The sequence below is a fragment of the Zingiber officinale genome, chromosome 9B (assembly GCF_018446385.1).
Source record: "Zingiber officinale cultivar Zhangliang chromosome 9B, Zo_v1.1, whole genome shotgun sequence".
In the NCBI taxonomy this organism is placed as follows: domain Eukaryota; kingdom Viridiplantae; phylum Streptophyta; class Magnoliopsida; order Zingiberales; family Zingiberaceae; genus Zingiber; species Zingiber officinale.
Genome location: NC_056003.1, coordinates 40635545 through 40659448, shown reverse-complemented (window position 1 = coordinate 40659448; position 23904 = coordinate 40635545).

Below are 23904 nucleotides of genomic sequence, written 5' to 3'. Positions count from 1 at the left end.
AATAAATGAATGTGACAAATGCATTTATGTCAAAAACACACCTGAAGGCTATGTAATTGTCTGTCTATACGTAGACGACATGCTAATAATGGGCAGTAATCATGATGTAATCATGACTACAAAGAAAATGTTGACCATAAATTTTGATATGAAAGATATGGGTCAAGCAGATGTTATATTGGGAATTAAAATTCTCAGGACATCAGAAGGGATAGTTTTAACACAATCCCATTATGTAGAATCTGTATTGAAAAAATTCAATGCGTACGATCTCTCTACAGTGAAAACACCTATGGATCTAAGTCAACACTTAGCAAAAAACCATGGTGAGACCATATCGCAGTTGGAATATTCTCGGATAATAGGCAGTTTGATGTATCTCACAAACGGCACACGTCCGGATATTGCCTGTACGGTCAACAAACTGAGTCGTTTTACGAGTAATCCAAACGACACCCATTGGAAAGCATTGATGCGAGTTCTCAGATATTTGAAATATACTATGAACTATGGATTACATTATGGAAAATATCCCGCTGTATTGGAAGGATATTGTGATGCTAATTGGATATCAGATACAAAAGACTCCAAATCCACTAGTGGATATGTATTCACGATCGGTGGGGGAGCAGTATCTTGGAAATCCACTAAGCAGACTTGAATTGCTCGGTCAACTATGGAATCCGAGTTTATAGCACTAGACAAAGTAGCTGAGGAAGCTGAATGACTGCGGAATTTCTTGGAAGATATTCCGAGTTGGATGAAACCTGTGTCTGCTGTACTAATCCACTGTGATAGTCAATCGGCGATTGGAAGGGCACAGAGTCATATGTATAATGGGAAGTCACGACATATACGTCGTAGACATAATACCATTAGGCAGTTGATCTCGAATGGAGTGATTGCAATCGACTATGTTAAGTCCAAAGATAATTTGGCAGATCCTCTAACGAAGGGGTTGAGTCGAGATCAAGTATACTGCTCATCAAGAGGAATGAGATTAAAAATCTACAACTAAAAACGACTGTAGCGGTAACCCAACCTTGTTGACTGGAGATCCCAAGATCTTGGTTCAATGGGACAACGAAGTTACAGAACTTGTGATCCAGCACATTAGATAGTTTATCTCAATCCCAATCCTAGGATGAATTTGTGCTGTCCTACCTCATGTAGTGAGGTTAAGCTTATGCTTTTAGTGACTTCTATACCTGATAAGGTGGAGTATGGTAGGATACTCTTGATAGAAGTGTCACCTATGTGAGTGTGAAGACAGGCCGCTTCAATGAAACACTCATGAATCCAAGATGGTATCCATGGCCGAAACGGAACCAACCATGAGAACCTAAAGTAGGTGAGATAGATCTCTGTGTGGGTATTATTGTCTAAGTATACACCAACAGCTGAGCAGTTCAAGACATCACGTTCACTGCGCAGCCTAGTATACTCGATAGCATTTCACTACGGAAGGTTCAAAGCCACAAGCTACCTCTCCCGATGCAGTGACTTATCGATTGGACTCTTGTAAAATGTCAGCATGCATACACGCATTGCATTAATTTCCATTCATGTGGGGGATTGTTGGATATTGGGGCCTTAAATGGACCAAAACGATTTAGAGGAAGGAAGCCATCAATTGTTGAAAGTCATAATTGACTTCAAAATTGAAATCTACGATTCGCGTAGATAGATTTAGACTATTAATTTGCTCAAAACCGATTAAGGGTGAATGAGAAATTAATGTTTAAAGTCAACCCAAAATAACATTTGTTATTCATTAATAAAGTGTATAGGAGAATAGTCCCACATCGGAAATTCTCGATGTGTATTCTCTACTTATTAATGAAGATGTGTTAATGGAGTTAACACAAAAAATAAAAGGACAGGTGACCCCTTAGCCCAGGGCGAGCAGGTGCTCGCACCTGTGAGCCCGCCACCCGCCACGTGCGCAATGTGTCACGCCCCCAGAAGAGTCCCTGTCCGAAAAAATTTCAGCAGCATCTCCCCTGTACGACGGACAATCAAAAATTTTCTACAAGCACTAAATACTCAGCCACATATGGCTGGAATCATAACAATAATAAAAATCAATCACCACGCAGTTTATATATATATTCAGCCTCTGGCTGACACAACCACGCAGTAATAATATTCTGACTCAAAAACCACCCTACTCAACTACACTCGTAAAGCTCAAAACCGACGAACTCACCTCTTCTGCCATCCAGGCAGGCATGTAGTAGAATAAAAACCAAATCCAAATCCATCGATATAATAAAATCTATAACATGTCCATAAGCAAATAAATCCAGAACATAACAAGTTCAAATAGTCTAAAACAGAAAGAAAACCAAAGAAAAACCAAACATATCCTGGAGGTCTACAGGACCAGCACAATGTGCAGTGAGGATTAGCGACTGGAACTCCCTCCTGACAGCATCAACCTGAAAATAACAACAATGGAGGCGGGGTGAGTCTAACACTCAGCAGGTACAATTGATATGCAAAGTAAAGAAATAACACCTAACACTAATCATGCGTACAGTCTCCTGATATAAGAAAGATATAAATATGCATCTGAAGTAAACAGGAGAATGCTGTACTAACCAGGTCCTGAGTATAAGGTCAAAACAGTCCGAGTGGTATAGGAATCCTGTATGCATGTCAAACATAGGTATCCAAACAATATGCAGCATATAAATGCAGCAACCACAAACACAAACAATAAATGCATCATGCATATGATGCCAATGATGCGTCCTGGTCACCCCTGACGCCAGTCGATCATCTCACACACATAGTGAGGCCGAGTGGGTAGGGCTGTGACAACCGTGCACTCTGTCGATGAGTGACCGAGTGGACGGGATGCTGTCAGAGTACACCTATCCTCCTACCCCAAATCATAGATGGGGGAGCGCAATGCTCTCAACTCCCGGTACTCAAAGACGGGGAGGAATCCCTGCCGGATAACACGTTGTGTCACACTACCCATGAGCGGACCAACGGTGCCTAACAGAGTCCCTGCTGCAACACACTCAGCCTGAATCGACCACTAACCCATGAGTGGTGGTGTGTGCAGATCCATGTAACTGGCGATGTGCTCAGCAATAATGGAGCGGACTATCGCACAGCATGCAATCATGCAAATGATGCATGGCAATAACCATATAAACATCCTGACCTAATCCATATATATAGAAATGTGCACCCTAGGTCAAAGAATCATATCAAATCAAGGTACACAGAAGGTATAAAAACCTAGGTCCTGAACATGGTCAAGCATGGCATATCACTACCCCTATAAGCATGTATAGACAGGTAAAATATACCCGAGATGCAAAACCAATCAATCAATCAAGCATGTAAGATTTAGGTAGTGATTAACCGAAACAGATAAAAAACACAATTAATGCAACATGTTAATTTAATTACTAAGCATATCAAATGACATAAGTCAAAAGTACCTGCCTCCAATAGAAATGTCCAATTCTGACTCCGAGATACTCGTCTCGCGTCAAGATCCTGTATTACCAATTGCATATATTTTTATTTAGCTACATTCTCATAAATAGCTAAATAACTCTCTAACCCTAAATTAGGGCAAATCTCTGATCAACACATAAACCCAAATTCATTCATACATCATGAATCAAAATTACTACTCCTTACCTCAATCAACTATTGTAGATGTCGAAATAAAACCAGCTACTGGAAACAAGGATGAGTTGCTTGATCAAGAACACCACAAACAACAACCTTTCAGCCACTGCCCAACAACTCAATTGATCCAAGGTTGGATAAAAAATTAAAGATTACAAATCCAAACAACAATCTAACCTTACCTCTTCCTCACGGTCCCTCTTCTGATGATCCTCTGCCAAGATCGTTGCTACTGGCAACCAGGTGAATCGCTGGACCAAAGCACACCACAAGCAAACCAGATCAAAAAAATAAAAATCCTTGCACCTACTAAATTTCCAACCAAACAAAACCTCACCGTGGACTTGATCAATGGCAAAGAGCACTAGGGCACAAGGTGGTCGTCGGCTCTAGGGTTCGGGTGCCGGCACAGAGGAGTCGGGATCAACGTACGCAGCGGGGAGGAGCGGCTGTCGCTGCACTGTTTCGTGCGGGAAGGAAGAACTCGGCCGGCGGCAGCGTCGGGTACGCACGGCTAGGGCACTGGCGGCCGGTGCTAGGGCTGCAAAAGGTGGTCGGGCGGCGGTGCTAGGGCTACGGCAATGAACCGGCCGCCGGCGTTCGGGAAGAAGAAACCGCCGGCCGGCAGTTAGGGCAAGGAGAGGCACGGCGGCGTCGGGGAGAAAAGGAAGAAGAGGACTCGGGCAAGAGAAGAGGGAAACGGCGACAAATAAAACCAGAGGAAAAGAAAATAAAAACAAACAAAGAAAAGAAATAAAAGAAAAGCAAACTTTTCCTCTCTTAAATGGGGTAGCCTAAATAGGCTTTCCCGGGCCCCGTTTTTATCCCCGTGAACTCGTCCGTACGAGCTCCGAAAAATTCCCGAAAAATGTCCAAAAATTCCGGAAAATTCCCTTATTAATATTCGCCTTTTTCCGGTATTTTACACAATGGGCGCTTTGTAGGCGCACTTTGCACTTCGCACGTACGCATCGTACGATCTGACAACCTGGGATGAGACTTGATCTGAAGCATCGAATCAATGGATCCAGATCCGATGGCTGATGACAATAGGCGGGATCTGAGGGTCACAACTCCTCAGATCTGATGGATGAGATTGAAGTGGGCTTGGTGAAGGGTTACAACCCTTCAGAATAGATGATCTAGATCGATCCAGCCCAAGGAACACATCCACTCACCCAAAGGACACTCAACCTCTTCGTTCAGTATAAATAGAACCCTCCAGATGATGGAATACTCACTCAATCTTCTTTTCTCTTCCTCAAGTATTCATCTCATCTTGTGCATTCAAGAGTCCAAGAAGTCTACTAAAAGGTTCGCTGGTCTCGGAAGTCGGAGTGCTACGATTCCGAGACGTTCGTCGTCGTTGTATCTTGGGAACGAATTGCAACAATCCGTTAAGGACCGTAGCGGAGCAATATCGTTTACGGAGATAGTGTCGAACATTAGCCTCAACGATCAGTTTGTATACTCCAGAAGCTACCCGGCGACAACAATATTTTCAAAAATAACTAAATAGACGTTTATATAGACAAACTATGACTTATAATATGTAGAACTGTCAAAAATACTCTAAATATAATTTTTTTCTTACCAAAAATAATAAAATAAATATTTGGACTCTATGAAAAAGCTTTAAATGTTATTTTTTAATCTGAAATTTGATGATTATAAATTCCACTCGATAACGAATATAACTGATCTTTGAGAGAGCTATAAGTGGAAAAAAACATAGATCCTCATTTTGATTCACGAGTTACAAGTTATGTATTTTTAAAGTTCGAAAGATTTTCTTGGATATCGATTGATCTTGCATCACCATCTTCCTAAGTGAAAAAGAAAAAGTCATAATTTATACAACTACATACATTTTCTCGTATTTACCTTGATGAAAGAAACTAAGAATCAAACTAAAATGATGTTGCTAAAAGTTAGAATGAGTAAGATTTGATGAGATGTACCGAAATGAAATTAATAAATTAACAAAAATATAATTAATTAGAAATAAATACTACTTATATTTTTAAACTATGTGAACTTGTAAAGAACTCAATAAATACTTAACTGATGATTGAGTAAATTAAATCAACTTAATTAATTTCTTAATTAAAGAGTTGAAAAAAAAAACAAATATCTCAAGTCATCATCATGGTCGTCAATTAGTGAGGAGTGGCATGTGAGTGGAGCCGGCGAAGGACATGATGCAACAGTTTGTAATTAATCAATCATTTAATTTTTTTAGTCAACTAGTTAAGACAAGACGCCCACTCTGCTCCTAGATAATCGGATCAGTTTTAATTTAAAACACCTATCAATATTAATTAATAAACCTTCATGATCTTCTTTTAATCTTTTTTTTTAAGTGAACAGTAGTCAACGAATTGGATCCATCCATAGGATTTTTTTTATTATTTATTTTTATAATTTAAGTGTCTAAGTAAATTTTGAATCCCGAATAAAGAATTATCTAAGGTGGTATAAGAACATCAATACATGGATATATCTCGCGCTGTCTAGCTAACTGGTTTAAATCGGACGGATTTAGTATCTGGAAGGGATAGATGGATCCAAATAAATAAGGGCAAACAAGAGTGGGGTCGTAGCCATGTACATGTATATGGGTTGGACGTTGAGATGAACCATGTGAGGCAATGCCCTAACCGCCGATATGATAACTCCCCCTCAATGAGTGCGATGCTCAATTAGTCCAGACAAGAACACTACTGCTCTCTCTTCAACCCCCATCGATCGATCTTCTCATCATTGAGGTCGTTGAAGGCTTCCAGCAAATAAATTAACATCCATATATATATATATATATATATATATATATATATATATATATATATATATATATATTTATTTATTTATTTATTTATTTATTTATAAGTCTGTACATATCTGATCCGTAAGGTTGTGGGGTGGTTGAAGATACGTAGCAGTTAGCAGTGCATGAACTGTCGTCAACCTCCGCGCCAAGCTCATTTCCATGGTGGAGAATGAATTCAGCTATTATATTCTTTCGTTGGAGACATATTTGCACTGTCTTTTTAGTTCAGCTTATTTGGCTTTGCTCCAACTATATTGGATAAATAATGATTATTTTAAAGATAGAAGTTTAGAAAGGAATTATAAAGAAAATAAGGCATAAAAAATTGATAAATTGACTAAATCTTATGTAATATTATTTATATATTCTGCATGTCGGTTAGAAAGGGAAGAGAGAGAAAAAATAGAGAAAAGAAAAATGATAAAAAAAAAAATTAAATTATCAGGAGGATAAAATAGAAATTATATTTAAGAAGATGTATTTTTTGATAAATAATAAAATATCGTACGTCTTTTAATAAATTTAAAAATTTGGATGGATTGTCGAAATTTTTCATATCACAGTGATTTAAATTTAAATATTGGACGATCTAGCTTCTGCATTGATCCATGTAAATGAATCTGACCATGCAAATTAAAAAAAAAAAAAAAGTTTCATCATTATTGACCATTAATGTCCAGCAAGATGTTTCTGTTTGCATGCAGGTTCATGCATACACCTTGTGCATTTCCACATCAATATGAAAAATAATAATTTGTCATGTCGTGTCAAGGAGCTAGCCATTGCTACTTGGGAAGTGCAACTAATACCTGAGCATAGTTCTTTCAATTGAACAGTGGAATCAGATTTCATAATAAGTATTTAACTTTTATATTAATTATTTTATATTAATATAAAATAATAAAAACTGTCCTGCACTAAAGTCCAGTGACACTGTGGCAGCGACATTCCAATGATTTTTAAATATTCATAATTCAAATTTCAATTATAAGAATATTTTTTTAATTACATGGTAAATTTAGGAGTTAATTATTGGACGATGAGATGACTACACTTTTAAATTTATTTTAATAGTTTATGGAAAATTTGTATAGGAATTAACGGTGATGTCCAACATTAATCGGTTTGAAAATTTTAAAACCTCAATTATATATATATATATATATATATATATATATATATATCCTCCGTTATCAGTATTCATTACTTAACGGTTGAATGTTATGTGAATAATTCACTGTATCAGTCTATATTCATAAATTTATTATGCTCAATTTGTGAATACGGTATGGTACCATTACACTGTTTTTTTTAGTTTTACAAATCTGGATTAGTCAACTGATTTTAACAAATCAATTTATTGGGAGATTATTGATATAATTATCTTCATATCAAGATGAATTAGTTTAATTAAATTTGAATGAATTTAAATTTGAGTTTGATTTTCAATATTTAGATAATATGTGAAGAAAATGTTAAGTAGGTCAAAGTTGATTGGATACTTGATAATATAGGAGAGAAAGGTCAAGTAGGTAATGAAGAATCAGATATCTGACTAGGAAAGTCCTAATTAAAGGTTAGGCAAGAGAAAAGTCCTAACTCGAGAGTTACGTAAGAGGAAAGTCTTAACTGTAGTTAGGTAAAGAAAAGTCCAAATAAGTCAAGGAGGACTACACATTGGTAAAGAAAAGTCTAAGTGGGTCTGAAAAGACTGCACATTGACAAGAGAAAAGTCCTAATTATGGTTAGGCAAAAGGAAATTCAAGTGGGTCAAGGATGACCATACTTGGTGATCGATTATAGTTTTACAAATCTGGATTAGTCAACTGATTTTAACAAATCAATTTATTGGGAGATTATTGATATAATTATCTTCAGATCAAGATGGATTAGTTTAATTAAACTCGAATGAATTTGAGTTTGAGTTTCAATATTTAGATAATATGGGAAGAAGATATTAAGTAGGTCAAGGTTGATTGAATACTTGATAATATAGGAGAGAAAGATCAAGTAGATAATGAAGAATCAGATACTTGACTAGGAAAATCCTAATTGAAAGTTAGGTAGGGCAAAGTCCTAACTGGAGAGTTAGACAAGAGAAAAGTCCTAACTGGAATTAGGCCAAGAAAAGTCCAAGTAAGTCCAGGAGAACTACACATTGGTAAAGGAAAATCTAAGTGGGTCTGAGAAGATCGCACATTGACAAGAGAAAAGTCCTAACTATGATTAGACAAGAGGAAATTCAAGTGGGTCAAGGAGGACCATACTGTAAAGAACCGGTGGCTGGCTAGAAGGGGGGTTGGATAGCTAGGTCACCCCCAATTTACTTTCTTCTCTACAAGGTGTTAGTGCGTAGCGGAATATACTAAACAAAAACAATAAGAACAAGCAAGAAAGCACAAACGCTAACATAAATCCTTTACGTGGTTCAGAGATTGCATGCTCCTACTCCACGGCGTGTCCTTGAGGTGGATGAGCCCTTGATCCTTCGGTGGATCAATCCTTGACAATCTCTGGCTAGCTCTTACTCCTTCTCGGTGGAGTACAACCTCTCACAAAGCTCTCTTCCTCTTACAAGATAAAGACTTAGATTAGGAGGAAGAGAATGGCTTGGAAGCTTTGGACAATTGCTAAGGAGTTATTCAACAAGTATGAGTAACCTCCTTCAAGCCCCAAAGCTTCCTTTAAATAAGAGGAGAGAGTTGATCATCATATCAACTCATCTCAGCACCAGTTGACTGACAAAACCATCAGTCGACTGGTGTTACCGTTAGAGGTAGCCAACGGCTACTTTGCAGCACCAACGGTTGGCCAACGGTCATTTACCAGTCGACTGCATGTTTTATCAGTCGACTGCGCAGTGGACTGGTGCAGCCAACTGCTAAAACATGCAGTCGACTGCTAAAAGTTGTAACCGATTGGACTGCACCTTGTTACACACTCACACTCTTCCTCTCCGGAGTCACCCTTGAAGTCCTCTTCTTCGGCCTTCGTCCCTCAGATGCACCCGAGCCCGCGGCTCCTCTCCGTGCCATCCTTCACGTTGCCTTGAAGTCCACTTCCCTCGGCTCCACTTCGTTGCTCCTCGTCCGGCGGTCCCTCGGATGTCTTCCACACCATCCTTCACTGACTCAAGGATCTGAGCCCTAGAATGAGCTTCCCAAGCTTAACTGCACCAAGATCCTCATGTGTGTTTCACCAAGTCCTGTAAGACTTAAACACGCATATCAAACACATATGAAAGTCTAACTTAAACTCTTTGACACACACATCAAAACAATGATCGTACCGATCAAACCTAGGTCGATTGCATCAACAATCTCCCCCTTTTTTATGTGTGGCAATATATTTAAGTTAGGCATTAATAACAATATGAAAATTAAAAGCAATATGTAATTTTCAAGCTCCCCCTTAACATATGCTCTTCAACCTTAATTTTCAAGTTTTGCACACAATTAGGTTTCTAACTTAAACCTTCCCATTCCCCTCCTTTGACACAATCAAAAATTGTACCAAACATATACACATACCTAGGTATCAATGTGGACTTAAAATTTCCCAAAACCAGCTCTTGACAGTGCTGAAAAAGAGCCACCAGTCGACTGCTAACTGTTGCAGTCGACTGGCACAAACCCAAATCGATTTTCAACATTCTGAAGCCAACTTCAGAAATGCATAAAAAATTTCAGAAAATTCAAAAAATCATGAATTTTGAACATATATTTCTTTTAATGTTCTTTAACAAGGAAAAATATGTTTTCATGAAAATTCATCATATTTTTGAAGTTTTGATAAAAACTCAAACACTTTGAAAAACACAACCATAGTTTTGAATTAATATGTTTTAAAATAACTATCCACTGTAAATAAAACATAGAATTATTTTCAAAATATCTGAAATGTACAACTATGATCTATGGGCAAGATGTTCATTAATTAAACATTTACTTTCCTTATAGTTGGCCTATGATCACTAAAATTTGATACATTTCATAACTCATCAAAATGCCATAAGCATAAGTGAATTATTTGTCTCATCCTATCATCCCACATTTATGGTTAGAAAATAATAAAAAACATTGTGAGATAAAGGTAACCTCTACTTAACCCTTTTTATCATGAATTTCTATCAAGGCTAAGTATTCCCCCTTAAGATCTCAAGTCAACTATTTTTCAAGGATTTGAAATATGATTTCTATGGTTGACTTGACCTAAAATCCTCTAACCCTTGAGGATTGATTTTGGCACCCAATAGAAATTCTTTCTAATTGAGTTAACCAAATATTCCTTGGGGATCCATTTTCAATCTATGGTCTTGGTTTTTGATTGCCCCCTAGCAAGTAGACAATGGTAGGTCTTTTCATTGTTAGGTTCATTGTATCCTAACTCATTTTTCTTAAAACTTGTCCTTTGGATCCTAATGATCATATTTAGGGTTTTAGAGTCAATTTTAAATTTCCTAAGGGCATTGGTAAGATATTCTACCTTTTCCCTTAATTTCTTATTTTCTTCTTCTAAACATGAATCATTTGAAGAATTAGAAGAAGCATGCATCATGTTTCAAAGACTTGTTTTTCCTTTTAGCCTTGAACAAATCATCATTTGTACTTGAAATAATTTTAATTAAAATATGGGGAGGAAGGTTATGTACCTCACTTACCGAGAAGTCCGAATCCGAAGTTTGACCTCCCCCTTCACTTGAGCTCCCCTCTTCATCTTCACATGAGCTCCTTCCTTCTTCTTTTACGGATGAGGTGGAGGCTACATCATCAATTCCCATTAGAGCAAAATTGACTACATGGTGCTCTTCTTCCTCCGATGATGATGCATCATCCCATGTAGCCTTTAGATTTTTGACTTTCTTCCCCTTTTCTTTTGTCTTTTTCTCTTCCTTCTTCTTTCCTTCCTTCTTTTTCAAGAGAGGACAATCATCTCTTATGTGCCCTTCTCCTTGGCAATTGTAGCAAATGATCCTCCTTGTTCTATTTTTGCTTCTTGAGCTTTTTCTAGCATGAGATTTGTTAGTTGAAAACTTTTAAAATGCTCTTCTCATTTTTCTTACCATATACGCCTCTTGGTCGCTATCATTGAAGCACTTGATTCTTCAGAATCGGAAGATGATGGAGATGGAGCTTTCTTCTTCTTCCCCTTTCCCTTGTTTGCCACAAGGGCTACTCCTTTTGATCTTTCTCCATCTAACCCTTCAACTCATGTCTCATGAAGCTCCATAGTTGAGAAAAATTCATCTATCGAGCTCTTCTCTAGATCCTTTGAAATGTAGAATGAATCTACAATGGAGCTCCATGTTGAGGTTCTTGGGAAAGCATTGATGGCTTTCATTATGATGCCTCGGTTTGTAAGTATCTCACCTACACTTGTTAGTCCATTTAAAATTTCCTTAATTCTAGAATGTAAAATTGATACATTTTCCCCTTTTCAAGCTTGATATTGGTGAGTTGAGTTTGAAGGAGGTCTTTTCTTGCCAATTTCGCTTCCGATGTCCCTTCATGAAGCTCCACTAGTTTTTCCCATAAAACCTTGGCGCTTGAGTAGGTTCCAACCCTTGTTACTTCTTGTTGGGGAAGGACATTTAGTAGATGATGTATGACTTTAGAATCCGCTAAATGTTCTTCCCTTTGCTTCTTGCTCCACCTTATTTTTTCAAGTATCTTATTGTCTTGATCCCTAGGCACTTCAAAACCATTTTCCATGATTAACATAATGTCAAAATCGGTTTCGAAAAATACCTCCATTCTCTTCTTCCACCAAGAGAAGTCCCCTTGGAATTTGGATGGATGAATGTTTGAGCCGCCCATTTTGATGAAGTGCTCTTCTCGGCGATTAGTCCGTTAAAGGGCGTCCTCGCTCTGATACCACTTGTAAAGAATCGGTGGCCGGCTAGAAGGGGGGTTGGATAGCTAGGTCACCCCTAATTTACTTTCTTCTCTACAAGGTGTTAGTGCGTAGCAGAATATACTAAACAAAAATAATAAGAACAAACAAGAAAGCACAAACGCTAACACAAATCCTTTACGTGGTTTGGAGATTGCTTGCTCCTACTCCACGACGTGTCCTTGAGGTGGACGAGCCCTTGATCTTTTGGTGGATCAATCCTCGGCAATCTCCAGCTAGCTCTTACTCCTTCTCGGTGGAGTACAACCTCTCACAAAGCTCTCTTCCTCTTACAAGATAAAGACTTAGATTAGGAGAAAGAGAATGATTTGGAAGCTTTGGACAATTGCTAAGGAGTTATTCAACAAGTATGAGTAACCTCCTTCAAGCCCCAAAGCTTCCTTTAAATAAGAGGAGAGAGTTGATCATCATATCAACTCATCTCAACAACAGTCAACTGACAAAACCATCAGTCGACTGGTGTTACCGTTAGAGGTAGCCAACGACTACTTTGCAACACCAACGGTTGGCCAACGGTCATTTACCAGTCGACTGCATGTTTTATCAGTCGACTGGTCGCTGCCAACTGAGCGAACAGAATGCTTCTGTTCGCTGCCAGTCGACTGCGCAGTCGACTGGCAGTCCAGTCGGTTGCAACTTTTAGTAGTCGACTGCACCAGTCGACTGCATGTTTTAGCAGTTGACTGCGCCAGTCGACTGCTAAAACATGCAGTCGACTGGTGCAGTCGACTACTAAAAGTTGCAACCGACTGGACTGCACCTTGTTACACACTCACACTCTTCCTCTCTGGAGTCACCCTTGAAGTTCTCTTCCTCGACCTTTGTCCCTCAGATGCACCCGAGCCCGCGGCTCCTCTCCGTGCCATCATTCACGTTGCCTTGAAGTCCACTTCCCTCGGCTCCACTTCGTTGCTCCTCGTCCGATGGTCCCTCGGATGTCTTCCACACCATCCTTCACCGACTCAAGGATCCGAGCCCTAGGATGAGCTTCCCAAGCTTGACTGCACCAAGCTCCTCATGTGTGTTTCACCAAGTCCTGCAAGACTCAAACACGCATATCAAACACATATGAAAGCCTAACTTAAACTCTTTGACACACACATCAAAACAATGATCATACTGATCAAACCTAGGTCGATTGCATCAACACATACTTGGTGATCGAAAATCCAACAGAAACTTGACATGAGATGGAAAGTCCAAGTGGATCAAAGATTAACCGGACAGTTGATGAGAAAATCCCAACAGGTCAGGTTGATCGAATGTTAGGCAAGGGGACCCTAGACTTGGATTAAGCGAGTTAGGGTTGGGCAATCGATTGACCCAAAGCTAATTGATTAGGTAATCAATTAGGAGGTTCTTGAGAGAACATAGAAAGGGTCTGAATCGATTAGTTAATAAATTGGGCTGAGCCTAATTGATTGTACCAATTGATTAAGACAAGGAGTTTTATAAAAGGGAATTTGCAAAAATAAGGTTGAATTAATTGACCCAATTAATTTAGCCATTGCTAACTGATTGGGTTAATCGATTAGGTAGTATGTTGTCATGAGGAGGAAGAATCAATTGAGGCAATCGATTAAGGCTTTTCGAGAGAGAACAAAAGGTTGGGGACTTGTTTGGGTAATCGATTAAAGCTTTCTGAATCGATTGGGATGACTCATCAATCGATTAGGGTTTGGAAAAGGAGTCATTCTGTAGATGTTCAAACTGTCGAATGACATGGCAATCTATTAGAGAAAAGCTGAATCAATTGAAAGACGTCAAAGAACCCTAGAAATGGGTTTTTATGGATAGTTCGAAGCATCTCTCGTAAGCATTCAAAGCCACATGTTCTTGAACTTTTGGAAAACAAGTGTTGCTCCACTTTCCAATCGATTAAGAGATAATCCATTACAACAAGAGATCAAGAGAAAGGTTCCTTATTGTTGTATCTATTTACTTATTCTTGTTGTATCTTCTCATATTTGATTGTACGAGGATTCTTCACTTCTAAGAAGGAGGTATATATTCATAGTGGAGCTGTGAGTGTGTGGAGCGGATTTTTGGATTAGTCACCTCAAAGAGGTGGATACCAAGTAAACAAAGGTGTTATCATTGCTTTTAGTTTTCCGCTGCAACAAATCAACAAGACGAAGTGGAAGAAGCTATTCACCCCTCTCTATCTCCCTAAGTATTCTAACAAGTGGTATCAAAGCGAGACCATTCTTCTAGGACTAATCGTCGAGCAATGAGCTAAAGGAAGAAGAAAATATTGAAGCTTGATGCCCTAATTTTAACGAGCCAAGAAATTATCATTCAAGGAGCTTAAGCTTAAAAATGAAATGTCAAGATGGATTCAGACACAATATCTGAGCACCTCCACCATTCAGAATTGGAAGCTTCGATCTTTTGAAATCAAGGGTCAAAATTTTCTTTATGATGGATATAGAGCAATGGTTTTCTCTAATGGAGGGATTTCAAACTCCAATTGATGGAAATGGAAAGCTCCTTAAGAAGAAGAAATGAACCGAGGAGCAAGTCAAGAGGTGTGAGGCAAATGACAAAGTAACCAATATTAGTTAATTTATTACCAAATACCATATTGTGCAAAATTAGAGAATTTCAAGATACCAAGGAGCTATGGAATGAATTGGCAAAGCTTCATGAAATCTCATCCGCAATGGAAAGCAACGACAAAGGCAAAGAGGGAAACTCTTTATTTTATGTGCATGAAGATTTGGAGGTTGAGAGATATTCAATATCCGAGAATGAAATTGAAAAGCCATCTACCTCAAGGATTGAGGGGGAGCATGTTGGTGCGGGAAGCATCCGACGATCGAACTCGTGTTTTGATAACGGCAAAGAATTCAAAGTTAAGATGTTTTGTAATCTAACAAGTCTACTTGAGAATGTCAGGAAAGTCCTAGCTGCGGTTAGTCAAAAGGGAAAACCCTAGGGGGTGGTAACCCTAGGTCATAGGGGGTGGTAACCCTATGCGGAAAGTCTTGGCAGGTAGATAGCTTCAGGCAAAAGTCCTAGGGGGTGGTAACCCTAGGTGGAAAGTCCTGGTGTCGCGAACCAGGTGAAAGTCTGGACTAGCCGGGAAGCGGATGTCCAGCAGAAAGTCCGGAAGCATCGAGTGCTGAGCAAAAGTCCAGTCGATCTGGAGGATCGCACTGGCAACAGGTAAATCTCCTGAGTGGAGTAGGTGAGGACGCGCTCCCCGTAGAGGGAACAGTAGGCGTCGGGTCGACCTAGGGTTTCCGGTAGGAAACCCGAAGTCAGGCTCGGATAGTCCGGAGACTATCAATATCACTTCTATTATGCGTTATGTGCTAACTTTGTGCTGCAGGGTATATTTGGGATTAATGTATCTTGCAGGGACCAAAGTGTAAAGGTTAACCTCGGATGAACAGTATCCGAGGCGCCTCCATGGAGCTTGGAGGCGCCTCGGGTGCAAAAGCTGACCTGGCTGCGAAGCTTCAATGGAGGCGCCTTGAAGGGGGTTTAAGGCGCCTTGAGCAGGGTTTGAGGCGCCTTAAGTAGATGAAGTTCGACCAGATCAAGTTTGATCCGTGCGGAAGAATCGGCAGCATGGAGGCGCCTTGAACAGCTTTCAAGGCGCCTTGAACACCCTTTATAAGGGGGTTTCGACCAGCACTTCAGAACATCAAGTCTTAAGTGATTCAAGTGCTACGTGCTGCTCCAAACGACGTTCCGAAGTGCTGCTACTTGTGCCCGACGACCAGGAGCTCCGAATCTTCATTTCTTTGTCGTTGGTATAATTATTTACTGTCGTTTATTGTACTTCAACTTGTAATCTTTTATCGAGCTTATAGTTGTTGCCCACCGGAAGCGATCAAGGATCGCGGGCCTTCGAGTAGGAGTCGCCTTAGGCTCCGAACGAAGTAAACGACCGTGTCTCTGTGTTTGTGTTTATTTACATTTTCCGCTGCGTATTTTACTCCGATAGTTTTACGAATCGAACGAAATAGCCACGAGCGCTATTCACCCCCCCTCTAGCGCGGTCTCGATCCAACAATTGGTATCAGAGCGGGGTCGTCTTGAATCAGTGCAACCACTATTCGAGACAATTTTTTTTTGTGGTTTTGTTCGGAGTCGATTAGAATTTAGCCTCATAGCTATATTCTAATTTCTTTTCACGAATCGATTTTCTGCTCAAAGTTGGTCAATACCACTTGAGCCTGTTATTCTTTTTTCTCTTCCCACACTACTAATCCAAGACTCAGTCTTGGAATAGATCTTGTTGTTTTTGTTCTTTTATATCTGAATGGCCTAACAAGAAGGATATAGCACCGTTCGTCCCCCACTATTTTCCTGAGAAGACTTCGGATATTGGAAGGGGCGAATGGAGATATATCTGAAGATCCAGTTCGACACCTGGATGATCGTCAAAACAGGACTGGAACTGCCAACTGGTACCGACGGTAAGCCCACATCTTGTGAAAATTGGGAGCCAGCATTTATCAAAAAGGTGGAAGCCGACGCAAAAGCCACCTGCACCATCCAATGCGGTCTTACCAAAGAAGAGCTCAACAGAGTCGGTCCATTCTCCTCCACAAAGGAACTATGGGAGAAACTGATCGAACTTCACGAAGGCACCTCGAAAACCAAGGTAAGTAAGCGTGATTTGTTACTAAATAAACTGTACAATTTGAAAATGCAGGAAGGCGAGACGGCAAGCTCTTTGCACGCCCAAATTCAAGATATCCTGAATTCTCTACATGGAATCGGGCAAAAGGTAGAAAATAGAGACATAATAAGATATGCCCTTAACTCATTCCCTAGGAGTACACTATGGGCATCAATGGTAGATGCCTATAAAGTCTCTAAGGATTTGTCCTCCTTAAAATTAGACGAATTATTTAGTGAGTTTGAACTCCATGAACAAACTAATGCACAACCATCCGAGAAAGGGATTGCTTTGGTTGCAGGAACGAGTCGAACACGGGAATCAAGAGGACGGCGAAAAGTTGAATCGGAATCAGAAGACGAACCCGATTCAGAAGATTCAGAAGATGAACTGGCCAGCGAATTTGTGAATCTTGTAAAGAAACTCTACTAGAAGAAGAAGGGCTTCAACAAGAAAGATCTGAAGAAGGCAGTTCAATCCAAGGAGGCTCAACAAAACTCAAAGACAAAGTTCGAAGTCACTTGCAACGGTTGCAACCAAAAGGGGCATATAAAAGCCAACTGCCCAAATCAAAAGGAAGCCAAGAAGCAAAGAAGAAGGAAAGTCCTAAAGGCAACCTGGGACGAATCCTCTTCGGAGGACGAAGACGACGAACTCGACCAAACGAGTCTACTCGCATTGATGGCCCGGGACCAGATCAGCGAATCCGAGAGCGAGTCAGAAGCCGACTCCGAGCAAAGCCACGGATTCGCATCTGTTTCCGAAGGGCCAGACTCCGCTGTAAGTATTCCTAGGCTTAATAATTTAGTCAATTATTTACTTCGCAAATTAGCCAAGTCAAATTTGAAAATTAAGTCACTTTTAAAAGAAATAACCATTCTTAAAGGAGTAACTAACTCAAAATCTTTAACTGAAGATTCAACTCAAGTACAACAACTTGAGAAAGAAAATTCAAATCTGAAAAATCAGTTAAATGATTTAAAAATTACTTTAGAAAAGTTCTCTCTGGGATCCAAGAATTTGGATCTAATTCTTGGAACACAAAGAGCCGTCTACAATAGAACTGGACTAGGATATAAAAGTAAAAAGAAATATAAATCCTATTTATCCTTAATAAACAAACAAAGTAGTAAATCAGTCCAAGCATGGGTCCCCAAGTCCAAATTGATCAATCAAATTGGACTTGGCCAATACTGGGTTCCGAAGGATCAAATATACTACCTCGACAGACCATATCGAGGCCGTGATCCAGGGAAAGCTAAAATGAAAACGATCAAAATTCAAAATTTGAAATTAAATTAAAAATCGAAAATTAAAAATCAAATTCAAAATTCAAAATTCGAAATTAAATTGAAAATCTAAAATTAAAAATCAAATTTAAAATTCGAAATTAAATTAAAAAATTAAAATTAAAAAATCAGATTCAAAATTAAAATTCAAAATTCAACAAGTTGAAATTATGAAAAGTAGATGGAGGATCCAAACTAGCTGGCACCTCCAACTGAACTACCCGACAGGGTAACTGAACCTAATTTACCCGGAATGGGTAAAACAAGAATAGATTACCCGGCAGGGCAATTAAGATTAGATTAAAAACGGGATAAGTTTAACTTGAACCACAGTATTGGTGAAGTTTTTGGATGATAGTACGTTAGGGAAGCTTGGGCATCGCATGACTAGGAAGATATGGCTTCGACCTGGTGCATTTGGCCAAGTGGAACTGACCGAAGCTACCCTTAAATGGATCCTAACTAGTTAGACCAAGGTTTCATACTAAGTTCAGTGGGTAGGACTATTTGGGAAACCTCGAAGGCATGGTTACTTTAATGAGTTCCTTGTGATTCACCATAGCCCAGAAGTTTATCCAAAGAATCTTACTTGTTGAACCCAAAGCTAAACCTGAATCTAACACAAAGTTAAACCAGACCCTTGAATTCAACAATAAATCATCTCACATCAATTATAGGATTCCCTGATTGACAACTTAGATCGGGTGAGATGACTAAGAAATAAAATTATTTAAAAATCTTTTCAAAATTAATTTCAAAATTATTTAAAAATCTTTTCAAAATTACTTTAAAAATCTTTTCAAAATTAATTTCAAAATTATTTAAAAATCTTTTCAAAATTACTTTAAAAATCTTTTCAAAATTAATTTCAAAATTATTTAAAAATCTTTTCAAAATTACTTTAAAAATCTTTTCAAAATTAATTTCAAAATTATTTAAAAATCTTTTCAAAATTAATTTCAAAATTACTTTAAAAATCCTTTTCAAAATTAATTTCAAAATTACTTTAAAAAACTTTTTAAAATTAATTTCAAAATTACTTTAAAAAACTTTTCAAAATTAATTTCAAAATTACTTAAAAATCTTTTCAAAATTAATTTCAAAATTACTTTAAAAATCTTTTCAAAATTATTTTCAAAATTATTTAAAAATATTTTCAAAATTAATTTCAAAATTATTTAAATCTTTTCAAAATGAACTTCAAAATTATTTAAAAATCTTTTTCAAAATTACTTTAAAAATCTTTTCAAAATTATTTTCAAAATTACTTTAAAAATCTCTTCAAAATTAATTTCAAAATTATTTAAATCTTTTCAAAATGAACTTCAAAATTATTTTAAAATTATTTAAAAATCTTTTTCAAAATTAATTTCAAAATTACTTTAAAAATCTTTTCAAAATTATTTTCAAAATTACTTTAAAAATCTCTTCAAAATTAATTTCAAAATTATTTAAAAATATTTTCAAAATTAATTTCAAAATTACTTTAAAAATCTTTTCAAAATTAATTTCAAAATTATTTAAAAATCTTTTTAATTTCAAAATTATTTAAAAATCTTTTTAATTTCAAAATTACTTTAAAAATCAACTTCAAAATTAATTTCAAATTTTCAAAATTATTTAAATTTTTTTTTTAAAAAAAAAAAAAGGGGACACGTAGCATCCGATGGCGCCTCCATCTAAGAGGAGGCGCCCTCAAGAAGCGGCGGGAAATTTCCCGCCGCTCACTTAAGGCGCCTTAAGAAGCCCTTAAGGCGCCTCCAAAGGCGCCCTAAAGGGATCTGGAGGCGCCTTAAAATCTCTCTTTTGTCACGAACAGAAGCATTGTTGCTTCTGTTCGTGTCTCGCCGCAAGCCACCGATCTCTTCGGTTTCTTCCCAACCAAGGCGCCTTCTACCTATTTCCTTCCCTTTAATCAAAGCTATGCCTCCTAGGTACAGTCTAAACCCTTCTTTAAGTGCTTAAATCCCATTTTTTTTGCTAGTTTGGCAATTTTTCTTGCATAATAGGAAGCGTCGTATTGTGGATACCACACCAGCAAGGGCCCCTTCCACGGATCCGAGATTCCCCTCGGAACAGCATAGGATAGATTTCTCTAGGTTTACCTTTGAGTCCATCAAACCTAGATATATTGGTAGGGAGTTTTTGTCACAAAATTGTCAACCCACTATCCAAATGATAAACCATTATCATTTAGATAAATTGGTTGATTGCACCACGACTGTCAATCAAGACCTATGTGCCCAGTTCTATCACAACCTTGAAAAGGTTGATGATAGAACTTATACCACCAGGGTAGGAGGTACTGACATTCAGTTCACTCCATCACTACTTCGCACCAGCCTAGAGATTAGGGAGTCTGAGTGTACATTTTTATGTTATCCGAGTAGGCCCCTACCTTTTGGAGCCCCCTATTCCCACGTTACATTAGATGACATTTACATGCATTTCTATGGGGAGGAGAGACCCTTAGGCCTGACTGAGTTCAGATCCACTCTTCTTCGAGTTCAGGATTATGCTATGTACAGAGTCCTGACAGCCTGTATTCTACCCTTATCAACTCGGGATGTCTCGACGATGCGACCGTCCCACTCATTCTTCTTGTACGCCCTCACCCAGCACCTGGATATAGACATAGCCCTCCATATGTTTCATAATATTATCCTTGCATCTAACACAGTCACATCTGGAGTAATTCATATGCCTTATTGTCATATCCTGACCCAGATATTCTCCAGCTCTAGGATAGACATTACTAGAGGAGTTCTCATCCCACTTACCCTCTATGATGAGGTCGGTCAGCGTAGCCTTAGATTAGCAGGGGCAGAGATCACTACCGAGGGGATTCTGGCCTGGAAGGGCCGACCACCACCAGCTGCTGCCCCTGGTGCTCCAGAGGCCGAGGATGCACCTGATGCAGATGAGGAGTGGCCAGATTTTCTGGCAGAGGACTTCTTCGCAGATCCTTCCACCTCTGTCGGACCTTCCTCTTCAGCTGGGCCGTCATCTTCAGCACCATTCTCTGTCGAGGATAGACTCACTCGACTTGAGATCCAATCCACACAGACGCATCGTTTTCTTCGGACTATGCGATCTGAGATAGCTGCAGGATTCGCATCTCTTCAAGGCGAGCTTCAGCGTCAAGGACAGCCTCAACCACCACCTGAGCAGCACCTAGCCGATCCTCCAGCCGATGATCCACCTGCTTGATTTTATCTGTTCACCTGCCTTGACATATTATTGACATCTGGGATCTTTCTCTTACTCAGCTTTTGATGTATATCTTAGATGTTTTAAACTGATTAGACATGTTATTACTCAGTTTTATGTGTTATGAGCATAGGTTTGATTGTTTTTTAAATCTAGGAAAAACAGTTTTCAAAACGCCAATTTTGTTAGATTTTTAAAACTTTCTGGAATTAGACTAGCCTTTCCCCCTAGATATCATGTTCCCCTAGAATTAAGTCAGAGCATCTCACAAAACACCTAGGTTTACCTTGATTGTGATTGAAAAACATAGAATGGCGTGAGATGCATAGGGTATAGCCTGGACTCAAGAATGCTTATATCTGTGCATCAATATGAGTTTGGGCGTTAAATATGCAATAAACATTAATCAAGTTAAAGTTCTCCAGCTCTAGTCAAGTCTATCTGGACCTAAATAACTTAACTTGACTAACCTAGTAAAAGCTATTGTCCTATAGACAATCAGCAAGTAACTAAAGGTTAGACAGTTGGCAAAAGATACTCGATTTCTTTTTTCAAGAATGTTTTGTTCTCTATGGCTCTGATACCTAAATATATAAACATGACTTGTGCTTGGACTTAAGGACCAACTGAACTTAAATAAATAATCTTGTCCTAAAAACTTAAATTCCAATTGACCTTAACTTCCAAACTTTGTTGAATATTGCTAACTTTAATCATGTACAACTCTTTATGCATTGCCCATTTTTTGAGTTATGGCAAAGGGGGAGAGTAGCAAAAATGTAAACATAAAATTTAAGTTAAAAATTAAGGGGGAGCAAAAGTTAAGGGGGAGCCAAAGTTAAGGGGGAGTATATAGGGCAAAATTTACTTTAGTTACCTTATTCATCTATACTTAGCAAATTTTGCATGTGTTTAAAATGACTATCTATTCGCTTGTTTACTTAACTTCGAATTTGTGTTGCCATAATCAAAAAGGGGGAGATTGTTGGTGCGGGAAGCATCCGACGATCGAACTCGTGTTTTGATAACGGCAAAGAATTCAAAGTTAAGATGTTTTGTAATCTAACAAGTCTACTTGAGAATGTCAGGAAAGTCCTAGCTGCGGTTAGGCAAAAGGGAAAACCCTAGGGGGTGGTAACCCTAGGTCATAGGGGGTGGTAACCCTAGGTCATAGGGGGTGGTAACCCTATGCGGAAAGTCTTGGCAGGTAGATAGCTTCAGGCAAAAGTCCTAGGGGGTGGTAACCCTAGGTGGAAAGTCCTGGTGTCGCGAACCAGGTGAAAGTCTAGACTAGCCGGGAAGCGGATGTCCAGTGAAAGTCCGAAGCATCGAGTCTTGAGCAAAGTCCAGATCCGGAGGATCGCCGGCAATGTAAATCTCCGAGTGGAGTAGGTGAGGACGCGTTCCCGTAGAGGGAAAGTAGGCGTCGAATCGACCTAGGGTTTCCGGTACGAAGTCGCTCGGATAGTCAGGAGACTATCAATATCACTTCTATTATCGTTATGTGCTAACTTTGTGCCGGGGTATATTTGGGATTAATGTATCTTGCAGGGACCAAAGTGCAAGGTTAACCCTCGGATGAATAGTGTCCGAGGCGCCCATGGAGCTTGGGCGCCTCGGGACCTGGCTGCGAAGCTTCAATGGAGGCGCTGAAGGGGTTTAAGGCGCCTTGAGCAGGGGTTGAGGCGCCTTAGGATGAAGTTCGACCAGATCAAGTTTGATCCGTACGGAAGAATCGGCAGCATGGAGGCACCTTGAACAGCCTTCAAGGCGCCTTGAACACCCTTTATAAGGGGGTTTCGACCAGCACTTCAGAACATCAAGTCTTAAGTGATTCAAGTGCTACGTGCTGCTCCAAACGACGTTCTGAAGTGCTGCTACTTGTGCCCGACGACCAGGAGCTCCGAATCTTCATTTCTTTGTCGTTGGTATAATTATTTACTGTCGTTTATTGTACTTCAACTTGTAATCTTTTATCGAGCTTATAGTTGTTGCCCACCGGAAGCGATCAAGGATCGCGGGCCTTCGAGTAGGAGTCGCCTTAGGCTCCGAACGAAGTAAACGACCGTGTCTCTGTGTTTGTGTTTATTTACATTTTTCGCTGCGTATTTTACTCCGATAGTTTTACGAATCGAACGAAATAGCCACGAGCGCTATTCACCCCCCCCTCTAGCGCGGTCTCGATCCAACAGAGCATAGTTCATTGACACTGAAATAAGAAGAGGTGTCTCTATCCAGATTAAATAAAGAATCATGCGTCACTCCAACGAGTAAAGAAGGTATAACAATTTTAATTTGTAAAAATAAAGATCATATCATTCACTTTAAGTGTAGGGAAAAAAGACACTATAAGAATAAATTGGTATTAG